Source organism: Trachemys scripta, chromosome 3 (genome assembly GCF_013100865.1).
Source record: "Trachemys scripta elegans isolate TJP31775 chromosome 3, CAS_Tse_1.0, whole genome shotgun sequence".
Taxonomy (NCBI): domain Eukaryota; kingdom Metazoa; phylum Chordata; order Testudines; family Emydidae; genus Trachemys; species Trachemys scripta.
In genome coordinates, this window is record NC_048300.1 from 171,417,792 (window position 1) to 171,429,652 (window position 11,861).

Sequence of the window (11,861 nt, forward strand, 5' to 3'; positions counted from 1 at the left end):
CCTGCCTCCTGACCCTGTTCACCTTCAACTCCCCGCCTGCCTCCTCATGATTTTATCGAAGGGCGGAGGCCCCCAAAGCACGGGGCCTAGTCGTCCTGATTCGCCGTACCCAAGGAACAGCTCTGATCACAGTCTCTTTAAAGTCCATGAACAGCAGCCAGCACTTGAGGGCCTGAATCTCAATTGCCCCTTTGGCCCCATTATGCTGCTTATAAATTGGCTGTAGAGCAGGCTGCTCTCCTCACTGAGTAACACTCCCTTCTTGGTACTCTCCCAATGATGTAGAGCTATTGCAGCCCCCAGCACAGGGGGTGTACAAGGGTGTGTCTGGAGGGCACTGTGTCCTGGCTAGTCTCAGCGACTGCAATCGCCCTTGGGGCAGATTTCAGCAGAGTAGAAATCAGAGCAGTTTCTAAAGGTGGGAGTGTTTACCAAACCTCACTTTATGGCAACAGAAACAGCCACAGAAAGATTAAATAAGCAATGTTTCCCAATTAATTTGTTTAACCAGCAAGATTTTTGAACATATGCCCTCACGCAGGCTAGCTGCTAAATTGATCATCTCTTGGGAAAATGTAAAAGGTGGGTGTTTTTGTGGTTTATTTTACTAAAATTGAGTTTTCTTGTCATTTTAAACACAACAAAACAAGCTCTTGAGGGAGACACAATGCCTTTCTGATTTTCTTTCATACATGGTGTCATGGCAACAGGAAGAATTCAAAACTAATCATAATCCAGACAAGATGGCCTCTACTTATATTAGATGTTGGTTTTATCCTTGCCTTGTGATTTTATTTGTGCCAAAACAAGATCAATGGAATTCTTTGCTGCTAAGGATTTTGTTTTCCAGTGGGTAAGTCTTGTGGTCACTAATTTGAGCATGCAGCAAGCTGTCAATGGAAATTATGATTTAGAATAAGTAAGATTTTAAAAAAAGACACAAGGCAAAACAAGATTAAAAAGGAAAAGCAAGAAAAAGCAGGAAATGATTAAGATAACTAAAATTTAACAAGATTAGTTTAACACTGTAGGTGAAACCAAAATATATGATCTTTAGCAAGAAAAGCACAAATGACAGCTATTGACAGTTTACCTAAGAGATTATTTTTGTATGCATACATAGCATTAGAACATGTTTCAGTTTAGAAATATTTGGTACTTTCTTTTGATTAGGTGATACTTCAGCCTCAAAAACAAATTGATATTGTGCAATGCAACCTTAAATCAAAACTCCATTTTTTGGACCATTAGAGGTGTTTCACTCATTCAACAAGTGGTTACTATGCTGCTCGTCTTTCATATTGCTCCACAAAATACCAATTTGCTTTCAGAATTTATTTATGTTCTCTTCATCAGTGGCATTGCTTAGGATTCACATATTACATAGACTGTTTGTCAGATGTGGGTTCCATGCAAAATCTAAGTGTTTTTCATTTTTAAAAGGGATTTTAAACCCTTTTTATGGTGAAGATAGCATTCTGTTACATTTGAAAACTAGCTCTGAATATCCGTCACACTGATTTGCCCTAACAGTGAGGGATTATTTATCCCTTACCTGGGATCCTGTGAGTTTACCATGACTACCAGATCCTGCAACTCACTACCAGTTTCTTAATGCCTTTTCTGAATGACAAAGCATTATTGCTAATTGCAACTCTTAAGAACTCATGACCTGCAAAAATCATGAATATGATATAAAAATCATAGCATTTTAAAAAATAATAATTTTTGGATTCCTTGTTTACCTAGTTTTGTGTCACTAGGATTCATATTTTTAGGCTTTTCTCTACAACGAGAGCTAGAAACATATTATTTTATTAAATGAAAGCTGAGACTCTCATATAATCACCTGACTCCCGGAGCTGGGGCTTTTAAGAAAATCACCAAATGTCACAAGGCTTGTATTGCACATGTGCAATCCACAGAACAAGAGTTATTTACTGAAATGTTATGGTGAAAAATTTCTAAATCAAAATAAATCTGAGAATATAATTAGCTGCTCAAAGAAAATTAATGAGCTGAAAAGCCACACATTATTAAATAGATTATTCACTATAATTTATTTGCTCAGCTCAAATATTGGACCAACGCTATCCCTAAAGTTACTCCATTAAAAGCAATAGTTTTGAATTTATGTGAACCAGAAGCAAGCAACAGCATTACTCAGAACAGCCCTAGAAACTATATATATAGAGAGAGATAATTTTAAAAAACCTTCCAAAATAAAGAAAAAAATGCTGGGCTATCATTAGCTGTTCTTCTGTCTTCAGGAGTCTGAAACAGGGAAATAACTATTTTAATGAGATCTCACAGGTAACATATATTTTATGCATGTCATACAAGATATTGCTTAAGAAGATAGAACAGTTTAGAACTAGATTTTGACTTAAGAACCAGCCCTAAGCAGGAGGTGGTAAGTCAGCTGCACTAACCCAGGAGTAGCTCCGGGATGCACTATGACGCAGACACATCTCTCTGAAAATCATTGGTTTCCCTACTTCCCATTCATTCACAGGGGGAGTAATTTACTCTGGCCTACACTATACTCCCCACTCATTCTATAGAGAGAAAAAGCAAGCAGGTAGCTCCACTTACTCCTATCATAGTGCCGACTCTGTGGGAGCCCCAGGGCTGGCGCACCCATGGAAAAAAAGTAGTGGGTACTCAGCACTCATTGGCCACCCCCAGTAAGCTCCTCCCCCTCCCCCCTAGTGCCTCCAGCTCTCCACAATCAGCTGTTCAGCAGCATGCAGGAGGCGCTGGAGGGAAGTGGCGAGGGCAGGGTGTGCTCAGGGGAGGGAATAGAACAGGGCAGGAAGCAGCGGAACGGGGGCAGGAGGAGGCGGGGGGTGGGAAGAGGTGGGGCAGGGGTGGAGTGGGGGCGGGCCTTGGGGTAAAGCGAGGGTCGAGCACCCCTCAGCAACTCAGAAAGACGGTGCCTGTGACTCCTACACACCTGAACATGAAGTCTGGGTACCCCTCCTAGGGGCTTAAGGTGGGTTATTACTTCCTCTTGTTCATTAGCGTGGGTATGTAGGCTGAGTCCAAATCCAGCCCTAATGAAGTAAAAATAAAGAAAAGTTTAATATAATTTAATTTCTGTTTTTCCCTGTGAGCCCTTCTTAGACCCTCACTGACGTAAGGGATCTCTTTTTCCCCTATGCTTCCCTCCCTCCTTATTGCCCCTATGTCTACTAAAGGTTTTGCAATTGGGTGACATGATACACTCCCTCCTCATAAAAACTGAGCAAAGACTTTGTAGCTGCATTCCCAATCTCTCTCTCTCTCTTTCTCTCGTCCTTTGAAGGACACAACCACGACTTTCATTCTCTGCAGGATGTAGTCGCTCTTTTGTTTACTATAATGAGAGAGAGAGAGAGAGAGGGTTTTTTATTATTCTCACATCACACTTCAGATGTTTAGTGGTTGTGGACTTGTGATTATAGACAACAAAGGATGATCGTGGGCACTGAAAACCATTAAAATATGTGGATTTTTTTTCCTGAATGTACACTAGTTTTAAAAAAAAAAGCAATATACCTGTTTTAATTACAGTAGAACCTCAGAGTTATGTACACCAGAGTTAGAAACTGACCAGTCAACCACACATCTCATTTGGAAACGGAAGTACGCAATCAGGCAGCAGCAGAGACCAAAAATAAAAGCCAAATACAGGACAGTATTGTGTTAAACTACTAAAAAATAAAGGGGAAGTTTAAAAATAAAATGTGACAAGGTATGGAAACTGTTTCTGTGCTTGTTTCATTTAAATTAAGACGGTTAAAAGCAGCATTTTTCTTCTGCACAGTAAAGTTTCAAAGCTGTATTTAGTCAATGTTCAGTTGTAAGCTTTTGAAAGAACAGCCATAATGTTTTGTTCTGAATTATGAATAACCTCCATTCCCGTGGTGTTTGTAACTCTGAGGTTCTACTGTATAGCTCTTTTAGATTATTTTAATGTGGTGCTTCAGGTTGCCACAGTCCTGGTAAAAAGAACAGGAGTACTTGTGGCACCTTAGAGACTAACAAATTTATTAGAGCATAAACTTTCGTGGGCTACAGCCCACTTCTTCGGATGCATATAGAGTGGAACATATATTGAGGAGATATATATATACACACACATACAGAGAGCATGAACAGGTGGGAGTTGTCTTACCAACTCTGAGAGGCCAATTAAGTAAGAGAAAAAAACTTTTGAAGTGATAATCAAGCTAGCCCAGTACAGACAGTTTGATAAGTGTGAGAATACTTACAAGGGGAGATAGATTCAATGTTTGTAATGGCTCAGCCATTCCCAGTCCTTATTCAATCCTGAGTAGATTGTATCTAGTTTGCATATCAATTCCAGTTCAGCAGTCTCTCGTTGGAGTCTGTTTTTGAAGTTTTTCTGTTGTAAGATAGCCACCCGCAGATGCCAGCTCTATCCACATATCTATTCAAGTGACATCATCATAGGTCCTAATCACATCAGCCATACCATCAGGGGCCCGTTCACCTGCACATCTACCAATGTGATATATGCCATCATGTGCCAGCAATGCCCCTCTGCCATGTATATTGGCCATACTGGACAGTCTCTACGCAAAAGAATTAATGGACACAAATCTGACATCAGGAATCATAATACTCAAAAACCAGTGGGAGAACACTTTAACCTGTCTGGCCATTCAATGACACACCTGCGGTGGCTATCTTACAACAGAAAAACTTCAAAAGGCCTCTCAGAGTTGGTAAGACAACTCCCACCTGTTCATGCTCTCTGTATGTGTGTATATATATCTCCTCAATATATGTTCCACTCTATATGCATCCGAAGAAGTGGGCTGTAGCCCACGAAAGCTTATGCTCTAATAAATTTGTTAGTCTCTAAGGTGCCACAAGTACTCCTGTTCTTTTTGCGGATACAGACTAACACGGCTGCTACTCTGAAAACAGTGCTGGTAGTTTTCTTCTTGCTCATCTGTTTAAAACCAGGATGCTATAAATCTACTTGGGGTTGTGGAGGAGGGGTTTTGTTTTTGTTCTGTCCATTTCTTAAAATTATGGAGACCTGCTTCAGGGATTGCATTTGCCAGTACTGTAGCAATCTGTCAGAAGTAGTGTAGGTATGTTTCTGGTACAGACAAACAATGAACACTTGGTGGCCATGTCAATTCTACTTATAATTAAGGCTACAATTTAATCACGGGTATTTTTGGTAAAAGTCATGGACAGGTCACAGGCAGTAAACAAAAATTCACGGCCGTGACCTGTCCATGACTTATACTAAAAACACCTGCAACTATATCTTGGGGATGGGGGGCGCTGCTGGGGCGGAAGATGTCCCGGGGTGGGGGCGCTGCTGTGGGGGGAGAGGGGAGGATGCCCAAGGCCAGCGTCATCAGCTGGCGGGGGCTGTGGACTGCGGCTGCTCTGGCCAGCTGCCCAGGGATCACTCCCAGGGGCTGCGGACCACAACTGCTTCAGCCGGCCTCCCGGGGACTGCTGCTGGGGTCATAGCTACTCCAGCTAGCCGCCCGGGAACCGCTGCTGGGGCCAGCCGCCTGGTGATTGCTGACTGGGGCTGGGGGGGACTGCCGCTGCTCCAGCTGGCTGCCCATGGACCACTGCCTGGGGCCATGGATCACGGCTGCTCTGGCTGCCCTGGGACCGCTTCTGAGAGGCCACCCAAGCAGCGGCTAGTGTGGCTGTCCCCAGAGCTACCTGAGCAGCTGGCCCCGGAGCCAAGTGTTTGGGCGGTCCTGGGGTCAGCCACACTGGCCACTCCAGAAATCATGTAGGTCGTGGAAAGTCACGGAATCCATAACTTCCATGACAGACATGGAGCCCTACTTATAATGACCTCCCATGGAAATTTCATGAAATCCCTGAGACAGCCAATGCAACCTCAGCTTGACTCAAAGGCGGAGTAGAGCGCATGATAGGGCAACAGACTGGGAGTCGGAGATTTTGGTTCTGTTCCAGTTTTGCAGCTGACTCCGCAGGCAAGTCACATAAGCTCTCAATGTCTCCATCTGTAAAATGGGATATGTCTACTTATCTTTGTTATAAACTTTGAGATACATGGATAAAAATGCTATATGAATGCTATGTCTTATAGTTCTTATTGTTCATTTTACCTAATAAGCCAATGGGAGTTTTCAGTGGGGGCAGGGTTTCACCCATTTGGTACAATAAACAATCTAAAGGAGCTTTCCATGTGTCTCAAATACATTCCCGGAAGGACAGGGTTAGAAAACTAACTTAAAAATTATTTCAGTTAACACTATTTTGCTGCCAATCAACATATTATCTAATCTATAAAATGGTTTTTAAATATCATTTAAATACTAGGAACTGATCCATGTGAGCTGGAAATATTTGTTTCAAATGTATATTTTAAATGGTTTCCTGATGTAGTTAGTCCTGTAGAGAAGACAGAATCTCTGAACTCTTGATGGTATTGCCTCTCTTGGTTTTTTAGAGATGACTCAAAAGTGGAACCTGAGCTCTAGATCTCTTTAACTTTCAGGCGTGTTCAGATCTGAATGCTTCAGAAGGATCCTCCTTTTTGAAAATCCTCGTGTGGCACCCCCCAAAATGTTGAGATGTATATACTGCAATTCAGAACTAAGCCTTCGGAGAGACTCCACTATCCATGGAACAGTTTGGTAACTTACAAACTAAGATTCACAAGATGACTAAAATTAACAGCCGAGCCTTACTTCAGTGGGGCGAAGAAGCAATAAAGAATTAATCTAACAATTTTGCAGCCAACTCTGAAGCTGGGGGATAAAAAAAATTGCCTTTGAAAAGATTAGTCCAGACAATAGACCTGCAAGAAAATTCCAGAGCTGGGTGCTGTGTGTGGGCCAAGCAGCTGCCCAGCACATACTTGGCCATGAATGCTGGAGCACATACCAAAAAAAGAAGCAAAGTACATAACAGTCAACACAATATAAGAGGCATGGGTTAGCTTAGAAGTTAATACATTTTAGCAAAGCAATTTTAGTAGTATCTAGGAGCCACAATTCCCCTCACCATCCTAATGTCACATGCTGACCGCCAACTTGAGCCTATCTCTTTGACTGCTACTACGTCTAGCAATCGTGTTTGGTTAAGATGAACATAAGGATTTTTCACTCCTGTTTTTTTTTAAAAGGTGAAAACATATATATTTAAAAACAATATGCTGAGAGTTGCTCTGCTGCAGAATATCATGGGACCAATACTTCCACTCTCTAACACATTCAAAACCCAAATCTCTGTCCTATCGAGCTTCAAGTTCCATGAGCCACTGTATTTTACCTTGTAGAATAATGGGGTAGTGATATCCTACAATGCTAATCGAGCTACTAAGCAGGTAGCTATCTCGTTCCTTACTGAGTGTCACCGAGTCTTAGAATTTAAGATCGGAAGGGACCACCAGATCATCTAGTCTGACCTCCTGTGTATCACAGACCACCAACACTGCCCAGCACCGCACACTAAACTCAATAACCTAAATTAGACCAAAGTATTACAGCCCACAGGAGACTAGATTATTATGTGTCATCAGGAGAGAACAGAAGGGACCAAGATGCATCAATGTCCAAGGCCCCTGCAATGGGAGGGAAATGAATAAGTGAGATATATACAGATAATTCTGGCAAGTGACCCGCATCCAGATGCTGCAGAGGAAAATGAACCCCCCCCTAAGGTCACTGCCAATCTGATCTAGGGGAAAATTTGTTCCCAACCCCACATGACAATCAGTTAGACCCTGAGCATATGTGAGCAAGAACCAGCCAGCCAAGCACTTGAGAGACAGAATGCTCTGTGCTACCTCAGAGCCCTGGCTCACCCCATCCTGTGTCTCATCTCCAGTCATGGCCATCTCTGATGCTTCAGAAGAAGGAGACTTCTAAAAAAGAAAACAAAACAGAATACATTGGTGGGGGGAGTGACAGGAATCCCTTTCTGGTGGCCAGCTGAAACCCTGAAGCGTACACCATTAGGAACACAAGACAAAAACTGGAAGGGAGCCACAGGGCAATTGAGCCCTGCCCCACTACCATTGCAAGAATCGTGTCAAACAACACAGTCATAAATTGGTTCAGCTCTTTCTTGAAACTAATCAAGTTGTTTGCCCCACAACTCCTAGTGGGAGGTTAGTCCATAACTTCATCTCTCTGATGTTTAGAAACCTTCTTCTAATTTCCAGTCTGAATTTGTTCATGGCCAGTTTATACCCATTTGTTCCTGTGACAACATTGTCTTTTGCTTAAACTGCTCTTCACCCTCCCTGTTGTTTACTCCCTGATTTATTTACAGAGATCAATCATATCCCCCCTCAGCCTTCTTTTTGTTAAACTAAACAGCCCAAGCTCTTCCAGTTTCCTCTCATCAGATAGCCCCTCAGTTCCCCAATCATCCTAGTAGCTGTTCTCTGCACCTGTTTCAGTTTAAATTAATCTTTCTTGAACATGGATGATCAGAATTGTATACAGTATTGCAAATGTGATCTTACTATTGCCTTATACAATGGCATTAATACTTTTCTAGCTCTACTAGAAATGTCTTGCTTGATACATCCTAGGATAGCATTTGCCTTTTTCAAGTAGCATCACACTGGTGGCTCATAGTCATCCTGTGACTGAGTCATGCACCCAGGTCTCTCGCTTCTTCTTTCACTTCCAGTGGATGAGCCCCCAGCTTGTAACAGAAATTCTTATTATTGTACCCTTTGTACATGACCTTGCAGTTTGTACTATTGAATTTTGTCTCATTTCTGTCACTACTGTCTTCAAGTAGTGTCCTGTATAACGTTCCAAACCTCTTCTGTATCGACAATTGCCTCCCAACTTTGTATCATCAGCAAATTTCATTCACACACTCCTACTTCTCATGCCAAGGTCGTTAATAAAAATATTGAATAACAGTGGCCCCCAAACTGATTCTTGAGGAGCTTAACTTGCAATGTCCTTCCAGTTCTATATTTCACATTTCAACACAACCCATTGCCTTCTCTCCATTAGCCAGCTCCTAATCCACAAATTGCACTGATCCCCATCTTCTCTAATTTAACTAATAATCATAGAACTGGAAGAGACCTCGAGAGGTCATCTAGTCCAGTTCCCTGCACTCATGGCAGGACTAATTATCTAGACCATTCCTGACAGGTGTTTGTCTAACCCACTCTTAAAAATCTCCAATGATGGAGATTCCATAACCTTCCTAGGCAATTTATTCCAGTGCTTAACCACCTGATAGGAATTTTTTTCCTAATGTCCAACCTAAACCTCCCTGCTGCAATTTTAGCCCATTGCTTCTTATCCTATCCTCAGAGTTGAAGAAAAACAATTTTTCTTCCTCCTCCTTGTAACAACCTTTTATATACTTGAAAACTGTTATCATGTCCCCTCTCAGTCTTCTCTTTTCCAGACTAAACAAACCCAATTTTTTCAATCTTTCCTCATAGATCATGTTTTCTAGACCTTTAACCTTTCTTTTTTGTTCTTCTCTGGACTTTCTCCAATTTGTCCACCTCTTTCCTGAAATGTGGTGCCCAGAACTGGACCTCAATAAACAAGACATTCTGTTTCCCGTTCTTAGCTGGAAAAATAAGGATGCTTATGAACAATAATACCTAATAAATTCATTGCAGCAGGAGGAAATATAGTGCCAAAATAGGGTAAGTATGAACAGTGTCATGTGAACTGAAAACTTCCTGACGATACAATATGAAAAGATAGGAGGGAGGTGTCCAGTAGAGAGCCCCAGGGCATGATTAATTGATTAATAATCTGAAAAGAGAGCTAAACAGCATGTTAATTAAATTGACAGATGATATGCCTAACTAGGAAGTGTTGCAAAGAGAGATGAGGACAGAAAAAAGAAAAAACTGCCCTCTGTGCAAATCAGATGTAAAATATTTTCAATGAAAAGATAATCTTATTAAATGTTAAGGATTTTTTTTTGCATTTCTTTACTAACTCAAAAATATTATTTTTTGTTTAGAAATTTAACAATTATTTATTCCCTCAAAAATGAACCCCTACAAGTGAACATGGACACAGTCCAAGGGAAAGGTGCCTTCAAAATTCAGAATGTGTAAGTTAAAATTTGCATGTTTGTATGTTCTTGATGTACAAATAGACATTTTGTTCAATTTAATGGGGGAAAAAATCGTACTTGAAGTGCACATATTTGATCAAACCTGAACATTTGGGAAGGGGGGGTAAAACTGTGCACTATACTATCAGGATGCTTAGCAATAGGACAATGAGATTTTTAGTAAAAATGAAGCCTTGAAAAATGTACGTCAGCGCAGATGGCAGATACTAATGTGAAGCCCAGCTATGCAGTGTTTCACTCTAATGATCAACTCTAATTTAGGGAAAGACTCCTAAGCATGTATAATGGTCAACAAATTCAATGTTGACTTGTAAAACCTAGGGAGTTACCCAGGGGGAGGTGGTGGAATCTCCTTCCTTAGAGGTTTTTAAGGCCCGGCTTGACAAAGCCCTGGCTGGGATGATTTAGTTGGGGATTGGTCCTGCTTTGAGCAGGGGGTTGGACTGGATGACCTCCTGACATCTCTTCCAACCCTGATATTCTATGATTCTATGTTTCTATGAAAACAATATGGTGGCATAAAAGAGAGAGGTATTTGAAACACTGTGAAGAGGGTGAGGAATTACTATGGTAGTTCAAGACTGAGAAGTTTATTTCATTTATTTTGATTACCTTAGTGCCTTACGTCAGGATGCCATTGTACTAGGTTCTGTACAAACACAGAACAAAAGATGGCCCCAACCCCAAAGATAAGTATAAAATAAGGTACAACAGATGGATACAGACAGATGGGGGAGAACAAGGAAACCATGAGACAATGCTGGTCATAATGCTAGGAAGTGGTCACAGCCCTAACTGTTGTCATTTTTTTTTTGTAGGCATCGCAGCAAAGGAGAGTTTTTTAAGAAGGGATCTGAAGAAAAGTGATGTTGCTTTGAGGATGTTTATGGAAACCTCCTCCAAAGCACGAGGGGATGAAAGTGAGTAAAGTAACATTCACAAATATGGAAAAATTTGGCATTGACAGAGGATGGACTACAGTCCTATGATAGTAGGTCTCTCTGTTCCTCTTTGAGAATTGTTGCTTTGGGTGTTCTGCTGCAGGTTGCCCCCAGGTCTGTGCCTGTGCCCTAGATATTCTTATGCTGTGGTACATCCCCCCAGCCTTCAGCAGGAACCTGCAGAGGAAGAAAAAACACCACCTTCCTGCAAATCCTCCTCCTTGCCAGATGAAGCTGTTATGTCTCCCCCACCATCTTCTGATGATGATTTCAAGACCTTATAAAACAGACAGCAGAGACCTTGCAAATTCTATTTGAGGAAATACCAGAACCCCAGCATTCCTTTTTGGACATCCTCCATACATTACCTGAAGGCAAAATCACCTTGCCCATCAATGATGTTCAACAGGCCTCAGTCTGTATGATATGGCAAAACTCCAGCCACTATACTGCCTATGTGTAAATTGGCTGAAAAAAATACTACTGTATATTCCACCCAGAGACTGAGTATTATTTCTCCCACCTTACACCTAATTCCATGGTAGTTGAGGCCATCAACAAATGAAACAGGCAACATCGGTCCTGTTTGACACCATCAGACAAGGAGCTGAAACAGCTAGATCTTCTGGGCCACAAGAGCTACTCCTCAGCCTCTTTGCAGTTCAGAGTAGGTAATTTCCAAGCCCTAATGACAATATATGATTTTACAAACTATTCAAAGTTTTCATCTTTTATTGAACACCTGTGTGATGGGGTGGACTAAGTCTGGAGGCCCCCTGTAGAGGAGAACTCCTCTAGGTGGTCTAGAGGGGCTGCTTGAGC

The 11,861-nt window shown here is 41.6% G+C and overlaps 1 long non-coding RNA gene across 1 annotated transcript; it reads left to right on the top strand.

Moving 5' to 3' along the window:
- The first annotated feature begins 738 nt into the window (after positions 1-738).
- LOC117874045 lies at positions 739-11,338 on the top strand. The gene is made up of 4 exons (XR_004644879.1): positions 739-853; positions 9,982-10,074; positions 10,917-11,018; positions 11,143-11,338. It is a non-coding gene; the product is annotated as an uncharacterized LOC117874045 (long non-coding RNA).
- Positions 11,339-11,861: the final 523 nt, after the last annotated feature.